Source organism: Aegilops tauschii, chromosome 6, assembly GCF_002575655.3.
Source record: "Aegilops tauschii subsp. strangulata cultivar AL8/78 chromosome 6, Aet v6.0, whole genome shotgun sequence".
NCBI lineage: Eukaryota > Viridiplantae > Streptophyta > Magnoliopsida > Poales > Poaceae > Aegilops > Aegilops tauschii.
The window spans coordinates 474896215-474915647 of NC_053040.3; the positions used below are offsets into that span (position 1 = coordinate 474896215).

General features: G+C 41.5%; 1 pseudogene; it reads left to right on the top strand.

The window, feature by feature from the left end:
* Window positions 1–11328: 11328 nt before the first annotated feature.
* On the top strand, window positions 11329–19053 carry LOC109742328 (small ribosomal subunit protein uS2-like; annotated as a pseudogene).
* The last annotated feature ends 380 nt before the right edge of the window (window positions 19054–19433 follow it).

Sequence of the window (19433 nt, forward strand, 5' to 3'; positions counted from 1 at the left end):
ACTTGAGGGAATATTTGTTCTACCTTTAGCTCCTCGTTGGGTTCGACACTCTTACTTATCGAAAGAGGCTACAATTGATCCCCTATACTTGTGGATTATCAGCAGTCTTTCCATCCTTTCTTCTCCATGGCTCAGCTACCACAGTGGAGCTAGCAACGTTTGCTGCAGGTGGCGGACATCGCTCTACGTGTGCCTCTCTTTTCCTCTCCTTTTTTGCTCAAACACCAGAGTATGCAGCGGCAAATCCAGGTTAGAAATGTTGGGTTCAAGTTGTGAAAGAGCCGCATTGGCCCCCATGTTGAGAAAGATTTTATTAGGTGGGCTTAGATTAGATTCTTTTAGCAAACTCTGCCACTGCATAGGCGACGTTACATGTCGGTAGGGCGCTGGAGAATTAACTGGTTACTAATATAAACCTTGGATACGTACCATTAAGCAAGCAGAGAGTGACATACGTGATGCATAATGCTGGTATTTCTGAACTCGAGCAATGCGCGTGGAGGGTACATAATTCCAACCATACCGTTCAAGATTTTCTCCTCTGTCCCTTTCATATCTAGTAAACATCTGGTCCCTTTCGTATTACACGAGACTACACTCGTTTGGATGGCTGGCTTGACACTCGTGCAGTAGCTAGCTCCTCCAGTGCGTATGCCTGACAGTCTGATTATCAGACATCACGTTCGACAGACCATGATCAATACGATGGACTAATCAATGTAAGAGTAGTGACTTTAATTTTTTTGGGGGGGGGGGGGGGGGGGGGCATTAGCCCCCCAAGTTGTCAAAGATTTTTTAGGCGAGCTTAGATAGATTCTTTTAGCAACCTTGGGCACTGCATACGCGGCGTTACGAATCGGCGGGGCGTCGAAGGATTAACTGGTTACTAATACAAACTTGAGGTACGTACCATTAAGCAAGCAGATTGTGACAGACATGGTGAATAATGCTGATGTCTCTGGGCCAGGGAATGCACGTGGAGGGCACATAATTCCAACCATACCGTCCAAGATTTTCTCTTCTGTCCCTGATGTCTACTATGCAACTTTATCCTTGTAGACGTTGTTGGGCTTCCAAGTGCAGAGTTTTGTAGGGCGTAGGATGAAGATGGTCTCTCTCAAACAACCCTGCAACCAAATAACAAAGAGTCTCTTGTGTCCCCAACACACCCAATACAATGGTGAATTATATAGGTGCACTAGTTCGGCGAACAGATGGTGATACAAGTGCAATATGTATGGTAGATATAGGTTTTTGTAATCTAAAAATATAAAACAGCAAGGTAACTAGTAACGAAAGTGAGCAAAAACGGTATTGCAATGCTTGAAAATAAGGCCTAGGGGTTCATACTTTCACTAGTGCAAGTTCTGTCAACAATGATAACATAATTAGATCATATAACAATCCGTCAACGTGCAACAAAGAGTCACTCCAAAGTCACTAATAGTGGAGAACAAACGAATAGATTATTGGAGGGTACGAAACCACCTCAAAGTTATTCTTTCTGATCGATCATTGGGCTATTCCTGTAAGTGTCACGAACAGCCCCAGAGTTCATACTAAAATAACACCTTAAGTTTGTATTAGCCCCCCAAGTTGTCAAAGATTTTTTAGGCGAGCTTAGATAGATTCTTTTAGCAACCTTGGGCACTGCATACGCGGCGTTACGAATCGGCGGGGCGTCGAAGGATTAACTGGTTACTAATACAAACTTGAGGTACGTACCATTAAGCAAGCAGATTGTGACAGACATGGTGAATAATGCTGATGTCTCTGGGCCAGGGAATGCACGTGGAGGGCACATAATTCCAACCATACCGTCCAAGATTTTCTCTTCTGTCCCTGATGTCTACTATGCAACTTTATCCTTGTAGACGTTGTTGGGCTTCCAAGTGCAGAGTTTTGTAGGGCGTAGGATGAAGATGGTCTCTCTCAAACAACCCTGCAACCAAATAACAAAGAGTCTCTTGTGTCCCCAACACACCCAATACAATGGTGAATTATATAGGTGCACTAGTTCGGCGAACAGATGGTGATACAAGTGCAATATGTATGGTAGATATAGGTTTTTGTAATCTAAAAATATAAAACAGCAAGGTAACTAGTAACGAAAGTGAGCAAAAACGGTATTGCAATGCTTGAAAATAAGGCCTAGGGGTTCATACTTTCACTAGTGCAAGTTCTGTCAACAATGATAACATAATTAGATCATATAACAATCCGTCAACGTGCAACAAAGAGTCACTCCAAAGTCACTAATAGTGGAGAACAAACGAATAGATTATTGGAGGGTACGAAACCACCTCAAAGTTATTCTTTCTGATCGATCATTGGGCTATTCCTGTAAGTGTCACGAACAGCCCCAGAGTTCATACTAAAATAACACCTTAAGATACACATCAACCAAAACCCTAATGTCACATAGATACTCCAATGTCACCACAAGTATCTGCGGGTTTGATTATACGATATGCATCACACAATCTCAGATTCATCTATTCAAACCAACACAAAGAACTTCAAAGAGTGCCCCAAAGTTTCTACCGGAGAGTCAAGACGAAAACGTGTGCCAACCCCTATGCATAAGTTCACAAGGTCACAGAACCCGCAAGTTGATCACCAAAACATACATCAAGTGGATCACGTGAATATCCCATTGTCACCACAGATAAACACATGCTAGACATACATCGAGTGTTCTCAAATCCTTAAAGACTCAATCCAATAAGATAACTTCAAAGGGAAAACTAAATTCATTACAAGAAGATAGAGGGGGAGAAACACCATAAGATCCAACTATAATAGCAAAGCTCGCGGTACATCAAGATCATGCCAAATCAAAACACGAGAGAGAGAGATCAAACACATAGCTACTAGTACATACCCTCAGCCCCGAGGGTGAACTACTCCGTCCTCGTCATGGAGACCGCCGGGATGATGAATATGGCCACGGATGATGGTTTCCCCCTCCGGCAGGGTGCCGGAACGGGTTCCCGATTGGGTTTTCGTGGCTACAAAGGCTTGCGGCGGCGGAACTCCCGATCTAGGTTTCTTTTCGGGGGTTTCTGTATTTATAGGAATTTTTGGCGTCGAGAACAAGTCAGGGGGTCCATGAGGGCCCCACAAGGACGGAGGGCGCGCCTAGTGGGGTAGGGCGCACCCTCCACCCTTGTGGAGGCCTCGTGGCTCTTCTGGCCCAACTCCTTTGCTTCGGGGGCTTCTTCTGGTCCATAAAAAAATCACCGTAAATTTTCAGCTCATTTGGACTCCGTTTGGTATTCCTTTTCTATAGAACTCAAAAACAAGGAAAAAACAAAAACTGGCACTGGGCTCTAGGTTAATAGGTTAGTCCCAAAAATCATATAATATAGCATATAAAACATCCAAGATGGGTAATATAATAGCATGGAACAATAAAAAATTATAGATACCTTGGAGATGTATCAAGCATCCCCAAGCTTAATTCCTGCTCGTCCTCGAGTAGGTAAATGATAAAAAACAGAATTTTTGATGTGGAATGCTAGCAAGTGCACAAGTTTGATTAGTGATAATTTCAATCACTTTTTCTAGCATCCTTATATATCATAAACAGTAGCTCATATCATAAAGCTTCTCATGAGCAAGTAACAAGCTATTCACATGTTAAAGCATAGACCATAAACTTTCTTGAAAACTAACAAACTATGTTCTCAGTCATCAAACAATTGCAATTCATCTTATTTTCAGGAAGGGTCTATGTAAGAGCTTTGATTTAGAAAATCCCACATACTCAACTATCATATAGTCTTCCATGATTGCTACCACTCAAAGCATATTTTTAGAACAAATAGCATCCATCGAACACAGAGAAAGATAGGGGCTTAATGTTTCGCCTCCCAACTTTTTTTATCATATAGATAATTGTCAACAATAATAATTCATGTTCAAATATATTTGAATGGCCATATATGCTTAGATATTTCCCCATCACATGATTCTTGCCAACTAAAGTGTAGGTTGGAAAGAGAAGGAATACTACTGACTCTTGCATAAAAGTAAAAGATAGGCCCTTCGCAGAGGGATGCAGGGATTTGCAGAGGTGCCAGAGCTCGAAGCTTTTAAAACAGAGATGAAAATAATTTTGAGAGGTATGCTTTCATTGTCAACATAACAACCAAGAGTCCCCAATATCTTCCATACTAGATACATTATAGGCGGTTCCCAAACAGAAAGGTAAAGTTTTTACTCCCCATCCACCAACAATCACACTCCACGGACGGTCCGAAACAACGGGTACCGTCCAACTATCAACAATCCTGGCAAAAAAGGAAGGAGTCCTAGTAGGAATAGGATTGGACTTGGAGTCCAAGTCCTCCCCCTTAGCTGCGCCCTAGGGCTTGGAGGGACTGTTTACCACGCCCATCCACCTATATATAGAGGGGAGGGGGCGCCCCAAGAGGACACACCAAGCCCTTAGCGCCCCTCTCTCTCCCGTTAGTCCGTAGTTCCACCGCCTTGTCCCGGCAGTGCTTAGTGAAGCGCTGTCGGTGTTCCACCACCACCATCACCACCATGCCGTCGTGTTGGTTGTGATCCCATCTACTTCTCCTCTCCTGCTTGCTGGATCAAGAAGGAGGAGACGTCATCATGCCACACGTGTGCTAAACTCGGAGGTGCCGTCCGTTCGGCACTAGATCGGTTGGATCATGATCAGATCGTGAAGAGTACGACTACATCAACCGCGTGATAAACGCTTCCGCTTTCGGTCTACGAGGGTGCATAGACACACTCTCTCCCTCTCGTTGCTATGCATCTCCTAGATAGATCTTGCGTGAGCGTAGGATTTTTTTTGAAATTGCATGCTACGTTCCCCAACAGTGGCATCCGAGCCAGGTCTATGCGTAGATGATATGCATGAGTAGAACACAAAGAGTTGTGGGCGATGATAGTCATACTGCTTACCACCAAGGTCATATTTTGATTCAGCGGTATTGTTGGATGAAGCGGCCCGGACCAACCTTACACGACCACATTCATGAGACCGGTTCCACCAACAGACATGCAACTAGTTTTGCATAAAGGTGGCTGGCGGGTGTCTGTTTCTCCAACTTTAGGTGAATCAAATTTGACTACGGCCGGTCCTTGTTGAAGGTTAAAACAGCAAACTTGACGAAACATCGTTGTGTTTCTGATGCGTAGGTAAGAACGGTTCTTACTAGAAGCCCGTAGCAGCCACGTAAAACTTGCAACAACAAAGTAGAGGACATCTAACTTGTTTTTGCAGGGCATGTTGTGATGTGATATGGTCAAGACATGATGTGATATACGTTGTTGTATGAGATGATCATGTTTTGTAGAAGTTATCGGCAACTGGTAGGAGCCTTATGGTTGTCGCTTTATTGTATGAAATACAAACGCCATGTAATTGCTTTACTTTATCACTATGCGTTAGCGATAGTTGTAGACGCAATAGTTGGCGAGACGACCCCAATGCTACGATGGAGATCAAGGTGTCAAGACGGTGACGATGGATATCATGATGGTGCTTTGGAGATGGAGATCAAAGGCACAAGATGATGATGGCCATATCATGTCACATATTTTGATTGCATGTGATGTTTATCTTTTATATGCATCTTATTTTGCTTAGTACGGCGGTAGCATTATAAGATGATACCTTAACTAAATTTCAAGGAATAAGTGTTCTCCCTGAGTATGCACCGTTGCAAAAGTTCTTCGTGCTGAGACACCACGTGATGATCGGGTGTGATAGGCTCTACGTTCACATACAACGGGTGCAAGACAGTTTTGCACATGCGGAATACTCGGGTTAAACTTGACGAGCCTAGCATGTACAGACATGGCCTCGGAACACTGGAGACCGAAAGGTCGAACGTAAATCATATAGTAGATATGATCAACATAGAGATGTTCCCCATTGAAGACTACTCCATCTCACCTGATGATCGGACATGGTTTAGTTGATATGGATCACGTGATCATTTAGATGACTCGAGGGATGTCTATCTAAGTGGGAGTTCTTAAGTAATATGATTAATTGAACTTAATTTATCATGAACTTAGTCCTGATAGTATTTGCATATCTATGTTGTAGATCAATAGCTCGCGTATAGCTCCCCTGTTTTATTTTTGATATATTCCTAGAGAAAACTAAGTTGAAAGATGATAGTAGCAATGACGCAGACTGGGTCCGTGATATGAGGATTATCCTCATTGCTGCACATAAGAATTATGTCCTTGATGCACCACTAGGTGACGAACCTGTTGCAGGAGCAGATGCAGACGTTATGAACGTTTTGCAAGCTCGGTATGATGACTACTTGATAGTTTAGTGCACCATGCTTTACGGCTTAGAACCGGGACTTCAAAAATGTTTTGAACGCCATGGAGTATATGAGATGTTCCAAGAAGCTGAAAATGATATTTCAGACTCATGCCCGTGTTAAGAGGTATGGGACCTCTAACAAGTACTTTGCCTACAAGATGGAGGAGAATAGCTCAACTAGTGAGCATGTGCTCAGAATGTCTGGGTACTACAATCACTTGAATCAAGTGGGAATTAATCTTCCAGATAAGATAGTGATTGACAGAGTTCTCTAGTCACTATCACCAAGTTACTAGAACTTCGTGATGAACTATAATATGCAAGGGATGACGAAAACGATTCTCAAGCTCTTCGCGATGCTGAAATCAGCGAAGGTAGAAATCAAGAAATAGCATCAAGTGTTGATGGTTAACAAGACCACTAGTTTCAAGAAAAAGGGCAAGGGAAAGAAAGGGAAACTTCAAAAAGAATGGCAAGAAAGTTGCCACTCCCATGAAGAAGCCCAAAGCTAGACCCAAGCCTGGAACTGAGTGCTTCTACTGCAAAGGAAATGGTCACTGGAAGTGGAACTGCCCTAGATACTTGGCGGATAAGAAGGATGACAAAGTGAACAAATATATATTTGATATACATGTTATTGATGTGTACTTTACTAGTGTTTATAGCAACCCCTCAATATTTGATACTGGTTCAGTTGCTAAGAGTAGTAACTCAAAATAGGAGTTGCAAAATAAACAGAGACTAGTTAAGGACGAGGTGACGATGTGTGTTGGAAGTAATTCCAAGGTTGATACGATCACCATCGCACACTCCCTATACCTTCGGGATTAGTGTTGAACCTAAATAAATGTTATTTGGTGTTTGTGTTGAGCATGAATATGATTAGATCATGTTTATTGCAGTACGGTTATTCATTTAAGTCATAGAATAATTGTTATTCTATTTACATGAATAAAACCTTCAATGGTCATACACCCAATGTGAATGGTTTATTGAATCTCGATCGTAGTGATACACATATTCATAATATTGATACCAAAAGATGCAAAGTTGATAATGATAGTGCAACATATTTGTGGCACTGCCGTTTAGGTCATATTGGTGTAAAGCGCATGAAGAAACTCCATATGGATGGATTTTTGGAATCACTTGATTATGAATCATTTGATACTTGCCAACCATGCCTCATGGGCAAGATGACTAAAACTCCGTTCTCCAGAACAATGGAGCGAGCCAATGACTTATTGGAAATAATACATACCGATGTATGCGGTCCGATGAGTGTTGAGGCACGCGGCGGGTATTGTTATTTTCTGACCTTCACGGATGATTTGAGCAGATATGTGTATATCTACTTAATGAAACACAAGTCTGAAACTTTGTAAAAGTTTAAAGAATTTCAGAGTGAAGTGGAGAATCATCGTAACAAGAAAATAAAGTTTCTACAATCTGATCGCGGAGGAGAATATTTGAGTTACGAGTTTGGCCTTCATTTAAAACAATGTGGAATAGTTTCACAACTCACGCCACCTGGAACACCATGGCGTAATGGTGTGTCCGAACGTCGTAACCGTACATTATTAGATATGGTGCGATCTATGATGTCTCTTACCGATTTACCACTATCGTTTTGGGGTTATGCATTAGAGACAACTGCATTCACGTTAAATAGGGCACCATCTAAAGCCGTTGAGACGACACCGTATGAACTGTGGTTTGGCAAGAAACCTAAGCTGTCGTTTCTTAAAGTTTGGGGTTGCAATGCATATGTGAAAAAGCTTCAGCCTTATAAGCTCGAACCCAAATCGGAGAAGTGCGTCGTCATAGGATACCCAAAAGAAACTGTTGGGTACACCTTCTATCATAGATCCGAAGGTAAGATCTTTGTTGCTAGGAATGGATCATTTCTAGAGAAGGAGTTTCTCTCGAAAAAGTGAGTGGGAGGAAAGTAGAACTTGATGTGGTAATTGTACCTTCTCTTGAATTGGAAAGTATCTCATCACAGAAAACCGTTCCCATGATGCCTACACCAACTAGAGAGGAAGCTAATGATAATGATCATGAAACTTCAGATCAAGTTACTAACGAAACTCGTAGGTCAACCAGAGCACGTTCCACACCAGAGTAGTACGGTAATCCTGTTCTGGAAGTCATGTTACTAGACCATGACGAACCTACGAACTTTGAGGAAGTGATGATGGGCCCAGATTCCGCAAAATGGCTTGAGGCCATGAAATCTGTGATAGGATCCATGTATGAGAACAAAGTAAGGACTTTGGTTGACTTGCTCGATGATCGACAAGCCATTGAGAATAAATGGATCTTCAAGAGGAAGGCAGATGCTGATGGTAGTGTTGGTATCTACAAAGCTCGACTTGTTGCAAAAGGTTTTCGACAAATTCAAGGTGTTGACTATGATGAGATTTTCTCACTCATAGCGATGCTTAAGTCTGTCCGAATCATGTTAGCAATTGCAGCATTTTATGATTATGAAATCTGGCAATTGGACGTCAAAACTGCATTCCTTAATGGATTTCTTAAAGAAGAGTTGCATATGATGCAACCAGAAGGTTTTGTCGATCCTAAAGGTGCTAACAAAGTGTGCAAGCTCCAGCGATCCATTTATGGACTGGTGCAAACATCTCGGAGTTGGAATATACGCTTTGATGAGGTGATCAAAGCATATGGTTTTATACAGACTTTTGGAGAAGCCTGTATTTACAAGAAAGTGAGTGCACTACAAGAAATATGTCAACTTGTGACCTTCTCTCAGTGATCCCGGCTGAATTGTTCATAAATCCACAGCTATTTCGCTTGGAAGGGCTCAAACCCTGAAATTGCCTTACACCAAATGGTCATAAAGCAGACAAGAGTGGTCAACGACCTTATTTCTACCTGATTACAACCAATATAAATGGTCATGAGGTTGTGAACGTGGATGCATTGGTACTTAAGGTGTCGCTCAAGGTGGGCTTGGGCCTCGGTGGAACGAGGCCACCTTCTTTAAAAAAATATGTGTGCCATGTAGGCCTCGGCCCATCCAGGAAGAAATGTGGGATGCCCTCATGCTACTAAAAAAACATATATTCGGCCCAACGAAAATGGGAAAATAACAAGTTTTTCATGTATTTAATTTTTTTAACCAATATCAACAATGTTTTATATGTATACAAAAATGCACAATGTGTAAAAACAAATATAGACATCAAAACGTATGTATGAAAAGATGTTTTTTGGTTAGAAATATATGAAAATATGTTAATCATGTATTTGAAAAAAATTAAGCATATATAAACAATATGTACAATGTGTCTTAAAAATGTAGACATGTGTTCAAAATATTAGACATAAAAACATTTATTAAAAATATTAATGATGTAACTAAAAACCGTTTAATATCTATAAAAAATGTTTCTAGTGTACACAAATTTGTTCATAAAATTTGGTCTAATGTTCTTGAAAAATGGAGAAGTTGTTTTACAAAAAATATTTGTTAGGTTATTCACAAAAAACTCATTTTAGGAACTCGAAAAATGGAAAATGCATATGCGGAAATTTGTCTTTTTCATGAGAGGTGGATCAAAAACTTTTTACACCCAACCATTTAGTCAATTGTTCATTAAATATGGCCTAGTATTTTAAAATTTTTGATTTGGTCCAATTTTGCAACAAATATATGGTAGGTCCTTCACAAAAAAAAACTCATTTCGGGCACTCAAAAAATGGAAAATGAAATTTCCGTGCAAAGAAAATGAAAACTCCCTTAGGCAACATTGTTTGGAATTCCAAGATGCACCCTTGTGCACAATATGAGATCATTTGAACAAACTATGCCATAAATGTGGCCATAATATTGATCATTTGGCTTGAAAGCCTTGAATCTTCACGCATGATAGCTTGTTTCTGAGAACACTTTTTTAAAATAATTTCCGTATTACAAGTTTATTATTTTTTCTGGCAACTTGGTCACATATAATGACACAATGCGAATGTTTTCCAATTTTTTATTTTTTTATTTTTTATGCCCGTTTTAAAATGCGGTCAAAACGGCGGGCTTGACCGTTCCTAGCTAGTGGTTGAATCTTGGAAAACTTTTGATGTTTCTCTGATTAAATGGATACTTATGTACCTATAAATGATTTTTGGAAAAAATAAAGAGCAAACTACGAGGCAGCTGCAGTTCAAATTTGACCCGCTTCCAAGTGAATCAGCAGAAATTTATCTTTTTGACGAGAGGTGGATCAACACTTTTTACACCCAACCATTTGGTCAATTGTGCATTAAATATGGCCTAGTATTTTAGAAAAATGATTTGGTCCAATTTTCCAACAAATATATGGTAAGTCCTTCACAAAAAACTCATTTTGGGCACTTGAAAAATGGGAAATTTCTTTTTCGTGCAAAGAAAATAAAAAATCCCTTCATCGATATTGTTTACCAATCCAAGATGTAAACTTGTGCAAAGTATGAGATCATTTTTTTGAATTTTTCATGTGAAAAAATAGAAGAAAAACAAAAAAAGAAACACAATTATATGTGCTCTATTCTCATTGGTGGAATTCGTAGTCACACGGATCGATGAGATGGCGCCCATCCATCCACCCGTCTCTCCATCCCACATCCATCCATCCATCTACAGAAAAGAAAAAAAAGAAAATGAAAAAGAAAACCCTACCCGCAACCACCTACCCAAACCCTCGACCCCCTCCTCCCATCGCACTCCTCCTCCCCCCATCTCCTCGCCGCCGCCACCGACGGCGCCCGACTCCAAGCCACCGATCCGCCGCCGCCGTCCCTCAGATCTACCGTTGTTCGCCTCCGCGCGGCCTCCACCTCCAGCCTCCGCGTGCACCTCCACCTCCAGCCCCACCCTCGCCTTCCACTCCCCCGCGCAGCTCGCCCTCCGCGGTCGACCTCGACTCTGCCCCAACCTCAACTCCGGCGGCCCCTTCCTTCTCTTCCTAGGCCGACTCGAGCTCCTCATGTCGTGGCCAGATCCGACCAGCCATGGCCGCAACGGCTGGAGAGGCCCCGCGGGCGCTGTCCCAGAAGGAGCAGGACATACAGATGATGCTCGCCGCCGTCGTCCACCTCGGCACCAAGAACTGCGACTTCCAGATGGAGCGCTACGCCTACAAGCGCCGCTCCGACGGTACGTCCACGGTCAACCCCCCTTGTCCTACCAAGCGCTTGTCCTCCTCATGGATCTAGCTTTACCTGTGCGCCCTCGATCTGCCGTTGGATGGTAGAACTGCCTCGGCATCATGCACCTGTGCTGGTCAGAGTCGATCTGTTGCGGATCATGATGCTTGCTGGTTGATACGTCTCCAACGTATCTATAATTTTTGATTGTTCCATGCTATATTATATTCTGTTTTGGACATTATTGGGCTTTATTATACACTTTTATATTATTTTTGGGACTAACCTATTAACCGCAGGCCCAGCCCAGAATTGCTGTTTTTTGCCTATTTCAGAGTTTCGCAGAAAAAGAATATCAAACGGAGTCCAAACGGAATGAAACCTTCGGGAACGTGATTTTCGGAACGAACGTGATCCAGAGGACTTGGACCCTACGTCAAGACATCAAACAGGAGGCCACGAGGTAGGGGGGCGCGCCTACCCCCCTAGGCGCGCCCTCCACCCTCGTGGGCCCCATGTTGCTCCACCGACGTACTTCTTCCTCCTATAGATACCTACGTACCCCCAAACTACCAGATACGGAGCCAAAAACCTAATTCCACCGCCGCAACCTTCTGTACCCGTGAGATCCCATCTTGGGGCCTGTTTCGGAGCTCCGCCGGAGGGGGCATCGATCACGGAGGGCTTCTACATCAACACCATAGCCCCTTCGATGAAGTGTGAGTAGTTTACCTCAGACCTTCGGGTCCATAGTTATTAGCTAGATGACTTCTTCTCTCTTTTTGGATCTCAATACAATGTTCTCCCCCTCTCTTGTGGAGATCTATTCGATGCAATCTTCTTTTGCGGTGTGTTTGTTGAGACCGATGAATTATGGGTTTATGATCAAATGTATCTATGAACAATATTTGAATCTTCTCTGAATTCTTTTATGTATGATTGGTTATCTTTGCAAGTCTCTTCGAATTATCAGTTTGGTTTGGCCTACTAGATTGATCTTTCTTGCAATGGGAGAAGTGCTTAGCTTCGGGTTCAATCTTACGGTGTCCTTTCCTAGTGACAGTAGGGGCAACAAGGCACGTATTGTATTGTTGCCATCGAGGATAACAAGATGGGGTTTATATCATATTGCATGAGTTTATCCCTCTACATCATGTCATCTTCCTTAAAGCGTTACTCTGTTCTTATGAACTTAATACTCTAGATGCATGCTGGATAGCGGTCGATGTGTGGAGTAATAGTAGTAGATGCAGGCAGGAGTCGGTCTACTTGTCTCGGACGTGATGCCTATATACATGATCATACCTAGATATTCTCATAACTATGCTCAATTCTGTCAATTGCTCAACAGTAATTTGTTCAGACACCATAAATACTTATGCTCTCGAGAGAAGCCACTAGTGAAACCTATGGCCCCCGGGTCTATTTTCCATCATATTAATCTCCCGACAACAAGCTATTTCTGGCGCCGTTTTTATTTTACTTTCTTTACTTTGCATCTTTATCATAAAAATACCAAAAATATTATCTTATCATATCTATCAGATCTCACTCTCGTAAGTGACCGTGTAGGGATTGACAACCCCTTATCGCGTTGGTTGCGAGGATTTATTTGTTTGTGTAGGTGCGAGGGACTCGTGCGTGGCCTCCTACTGGATTGATACCTTGGTTCTCAAAAACTGAGGGAAATACTTACGCTACTTTGCTGCATCACCCTTTCCTCTTCAAGGGAAAACCAAAGCAGTGCTCAAGAGGTAGCAAGAAGGAATTTAATTATGATAGCTGCTCTTTGATAGATTGTATTTCCTTGTTGCAATCCGTGCTAAATTCTCCTCATGCTTATAGCCAAAATAATGCTTTTACCAAACATATCGTTGATGCTTTGATGCAATCTTATGAAGAAAAACTTGAGTTGGAAGTTTCTATCCCTAGAAAACTTTATGATGAATGGGAACTTACTATTAAAATTAAAATGAAAGATCATGAATGCTATGCTTTGTGTGATTTGGGTGCTAGTGTTTCCATGATTCCAAAGACTTTGTGCGATTTGCTAGGTTTCCGTGATTTTGATGATTGCTCTTTGAACTTGCACCTTGCGGATTCCACCATTAAGAAACCTATGGGAAGAATTAATGATGTTCTTATTGTTGCAAATAGGAACTATGTGCCCGATTTTATTGTTCTTGACATAGATTGCAATCCTTCATGTCCTATTATTCTTGGTAGACCTTTCCTTAGAACGATTGGTGCAATTATTGATATGAAGAAAGGGAATATTAGATTCCAATTTCCATTAAAGAAAGGCATGGAACACTTCCCTAGAAAGAAAATAAAATTACCTTATGAATCTATTATGAGAGCCACTTATGGATTGCCTACCAAAGATGGCAATACCTAGATCTATCCTTGCTATTATGCCTAGCTAGGGGCGTTAAACGATAGCGCTTGTTGGGAGGCAACCCAATTTTATTTTTAGTATTTTTTCTTTTTTTCTTCTGTTTAGGAATAAATCTTTGATCTAGCCTCTGGTTAGATGTCTTTTTATGTTCTAATTAGTGTTTGTGTCAAGTTTAACCTATAGGATCTTCTTGGATGATAGTTATTTGATCTTGCAGAAAATTCCAGAAACTTTCTGTTCACGAAAACAATTGTAAAATCACCAGAACGTGATAAAATATTGATTCCAATTGCTGCTGATCAATAAACAAATTGTCTGGGTCGTCCTATTTTGGCTGAATTTTTGGAGTTCCAGAAGTTTGCGTTAGTTACAGATTACTACAGACTGTTCTGTTTTCGACAGATTCTGTTTTTCGTGTGTTGTTTGCTTATTTTGATGAATCTATGGCTAGTAAAATAGTTTATAAACCATAGAGAAGTTGGAATACAGTAGGTTTAACACCAATATAAATAAAGAATGAGTGCATTACAGTACCTTGAAGTGGTCTTTTGTTTTCTTTCGCTAACGGAGCTTACGAGATTTTCTGCTGAGTTTTGTGTTGTGAAGTTTTCAAGTTTGGGGTGAAAGATTTGATGGATTATGGAACAAGGAGTGGCAAGAGCCTAAGATTGGGGATGCCCAAGGCACCCCAAGATAATCTAAGGACACCTAAAAGCCAAAGCTTGGGGATGCCCCGGAAGGCATCCCCTCTTTCGTCTACTTCCATCGGTAACTTTACTTGGAGCTATATTTTTATTCACCACATGATATGTGTTTTGCTTGGAGCGTCTTGTATTATTTGAGTCTTTATTTGTTACTTTACCATAATCATCCTTGCTGTACACACCTTTTGAGAGAGACACACATGATTCGGAAATTATTAGAATACTCTATGTGCTTCACTTATATCTTTTGAGTTATATAGTTTTTGCTCTAGTGCTTCACTTATATCTTTTAGAGCACGGTGGTGATTTGTTTTATAGAAACTATTGTTCTCTCATGCTTCACTTAGATTATTTTGAGAGTCCTACAAAACAGCATGGTAGTTTGCTTTAACAATAATAGGCATACAAGATTAGTAAAAGAAAAATTCTTATGAGTGTGTTGAATACTATGAGAAGTTTGATGCTTGATAATTGTTTTGAGATATGGAGATGGTGATATTATAGTCATGCTAGTTGAGCAGTTTTGAATTTGAGAAATACTTGTGTTAAAGTTTGTGATTCCCGTAGCATGCACATATCGTGAACCGTTATGTGATGAAGTCGGAGCATGATTTATTTATTGATTGTCTTCCTTATGAGTGGCGGTCGGGGACGAGTGATGGTCTTTTCCTACCAATCTACCCCCTAGGAGCATGCGCATAATACTTTGCTTCGATAACTTGTAGATTTTTGCAATAAGTATATGAGTTCTTTATGACTAATGTTGAGTCCATGGATTATACACACTTTTCTTCCTTCCACCATTGCTAGCCTCTCTAATGCCGCGCACTTTTCGCCGGTATCATACACCCACCATATACCTTCCTCAAAACAGCCACCATACCTACCTATCATGGAATTTCCATAGCCATTCCGAGATATATTGCCATGCAACTTACCACCGTTCTGTTTACTATGACACGCTCCATCATTGTCATATTGCTTTGCATGATCATGTAGTTGACATTGTATTTGTGGCAAAGCCACCGTTCATAATTCTTTCATACATGTCACTCTTGATTCATTGCATATCCCGGCACACCGCCGGAGGCATTCATATAGAGTCATATTTTGTTCTAAGTATTGAGTTGTAATTGTTGAGTTGTAAGAAAATAAAAGTGTGATGATCATCATTTTTAGAACATTGTCCCAAGTGAGGAAAGGATGATGGAGACTATGATTCCCCCACAAGTCGGGATGAGACTCCGGACGAAAAAAGAAGAAGAGAAAAGAGGCCAAAAAAGAGAAAAAAGGCCCAAATAAAAAAATGAGAGAAAAAGAGAGAAGGGACAATGTTACTATCCTTTTACCACACTTGTGCTTCAAAGTAGCACCATGATCTTCATGATAGAGAGTCTCCTATGATATCACTTTCATATACTAGTGGGAATTTTTCATTATAGAACTTGGCTTGTATATTCCAATGATGGGCTTCCTCAAAATGCCCTAGGTCCTCGTGAGCAAGCGAGTTGGATGCACACCCACTTAGTTTCTTTTGTTGAGCTTTCATATACTTATAGCTCTAGTGCATCCGTTGCATGGCAATCCCTACTCACTCACATTGATATCTATTAATGGGCATCTCCGTAGCCCGTTGATACGCCTAGTTGATGTGATACTATCTTCATCTTTTTGTCTTCTCCACAACCACCGTTCTATTCCACCTATAGTGCTATGTCCATGGCTCACGCTCATGTATTGCGTGAAGATTGAAAAAGTTTGAGAATGTCAAAAGTATGAAACAATTTCTTGGCTTGTCATCGGGGTCGTGCATGATTTAAATATTTTGTGTGGTGAAGATAGAGCATAGCCAGACTATATGATTTTGTAGGGATAACTTTCTTTGCCCATGTTATTTTGAGAAGACATAATTGCTTAGTTAGTATGCTTGAAGTATTATTATTTTTATGTCAATATTAAACTTTTATTTTGAATCTTTCGGATATGAATATTCATAACACAATTAAGAAGAATTACATTGAAATTATGCCAAGTAGCATTCCACATCAAAAATTCTGTTTTTATCATTTACCTACTCGAGGACGAGCAGGAATTAAGCTTGGGATGCTTGATACGTCTCCAACGTATCTATAATTTTTTATTGTTCCATGCTATATTATATTTTGTTTTGGACATTATTGGGCTTTATTATACACTTTTATATTATTTTTGGGACTAACCTATTAACCGGAGGCCCAGCCCAGAATTGCTGTTTTTTTGCCTATTTCAGAGTTTCGCACAAAAAGAATATCAAACAGAGTCCAAACGGAATGAAACCTTCGGGAACGTGATTTTCGGAATGAACGTGATCCAGAGGACTTGGACCCTACGTCAAGACATCAAACAGGAGGCCATGAGGTAGGAGGGCGCGCCTACCCCCCCAGGCGCGCCCTCCACCCTCGTGGGCCCCCTGTTGCTCCACCGACGTACTTCTTCCTCCTATATATACCTACGTACCCCAAACTACCAGATACGGAGCCAAAAACCTAATTCCACCGCCGCAACCTTCTGTACCCGTGAGATCCCATCTTGGGGCCTGTTCCGGAGCTCCGCCGGAGGGGGCATCGATCACGGAGGGCTTCTACATCAACACCATAGCCCCTCCGATGAAGTGTGAGTAGTTTACCTCAGACCTTCGGGTCCATAGTTATTAGCTAGATGGCTTCTTCTCTATTTTTGGATCTCAATACAATGTTCTCCCCCTCTCTCGTGGAGATCTATTTGATGTAATCTTCTTTTTCGGTGTGTTTGTTGAGACCGATGAATTGTGGGTTTATGATCAAGTTTATCTATGAACAATATTTGAATCTTCTCTGAATTCTTTTATGTATGATTGGTTATCTTTGCAAGTCTCTTCAAATTATCAGTTTGGTTTGGCCTACTAGATTGATCTTTCTTGCAATGGGAGAAGTGCTTAGCTTTGGGTTCAATCTTGCGGTGTCCTTTCCCAGTGATAGTAGGGGCAGCAAGGCACGTATTGTATTGTTGCCATCGAGGATAACAAGATGGGGTTGATATCATATTGCATGAGTTTATCCCTCTACATCATGTCATCTTGCTTAAAGCGTTACTCTGTTCTTATGAACATAATACTCTAGATGCATGCTGGATAGCGGTCGATGTGTGGAGTAATAGTAGTAGATGCAGGCAGGAGTCGGTCTACTTGTCTCGGACGTGATGCCTATATACATGATCATACCTAGATATTCTCATAACTTTGCTCAATTCTGTCAGTTGCTCAACAGTAATTTGTTCACCCACCGTAAATACTTATGCTCTCGAGAGAAGCCACTAGTGAAACCTATGGCCCCCGGGTCTATTTTCCATCATATTAATCTCCCGACAACAAGCTATTTCTGGCGCCATTTTTATTTTACTTTCTTTACTTTGCATCTTTATCATAAAAATACCAAAAATATTATCTTATCATATCTATCAGATCTCACTCTCGTAAGTGACCGTGTAGGGATTGAAAACCCCTTATCGCGTTGGTTGCGAGGATTTATTTGTTTGTGTAGGTGCGAGGGACTCGTGCGTGGCCTCCTACTGGATTGATACCTTGGTTCTCAAAAACTGAGGGAAATACTTACGCTACTTTGCTGCATCACCCTTTCCTCTTCAAGGGAAAACCAACGTAGTGCTCAAGAGGTAGCACTGGTGTAGTTGTCGCAAGTGTTCATGCTTCTATACTTCTTTGAGATGGACTGTGGAATGTGATGCATTCTTTCTGGTTTGTGATTCCTAGGCATCTACATCATCAATCTGGGCAAGACGTGAGAGAAGCTCTAGCTCGCGGCGAGGGTCATCGTGGCCATCGAGAACCCCCAGGACATCATCGTCTAGTCCGCCCGCCCCTACGACCAGCGCGTCGCCCTCAAGTTCGCGCAGCACACCGGCGCTAACGCCATCGCCGGGATGCACACCCCTGGTACCTTCACCAACCAGATGCAGAGCTCCTTCAGCGAGCCCCGCCTGCTCATCCTCACTGACCCAAGGACCGACCACCAGGTGAATTTCTTTGCCATGCCAAACTACTCTAGTAGTAGGATATACTAGTAGTGTGCGTTAGATGCAGCTATATTGATGACGGAGTCATTAATCTAGTGTGTTATGTGCAACCCATCAAGGAGTCTGCTCTGGGGAACATCCCTACCATTGCCTTCTGTGACACTGACTCTCCCATGCGATACATCGATATCGGCATCCTAGCAAACAACAAGGGGAGGAACATCATTGGCTGCCTCTATTGGCTCATGACCAGGATGGTTCTGCAGATGCCCGGAGATCGACCGTCCTTGCATGATGTACGGTTCTGTTAGTTGATATTCTGAACTTATTCTTGCTGTGTTTTGCTGCAGGTGAATGGAGCTGCTGCTTGGGACATTGCGTCTGAACATTTGTTCAGTGGGTTTGACGCACAGTTTCAGTCAGTCCAAAGTGATTAGCTGCTTCTCTGAAGCAAAGCTTGCAGGGTTACCTTGTACTGCTATCCTATTCCTACCAGCATAGAAGTGAAGTGTGTAGGATTGGTATTATGCCCCTGTATTATTTGTTCAGTCCTAACCAAGCTCATATTCATTTGTCCCTTGCACCTGGTTACTACTGATTGCTCAGAACTAGCTGTTGCAGTTGACCAAGTTACTTAAAGTCGGATGATTGAGCATGCCAAATGATATTTCTGCAATAAATTTCTTCGGACAAATCATGACAGACTGTGAGTGTACTCTTTGATGATGCTTGCTTCAGAAAAAGAAATCATGTATAGATAGAGTAGGGAAACAGTGGACTTCCTTTCAAGTTAAATTAACTAATCATCATTTGGCTC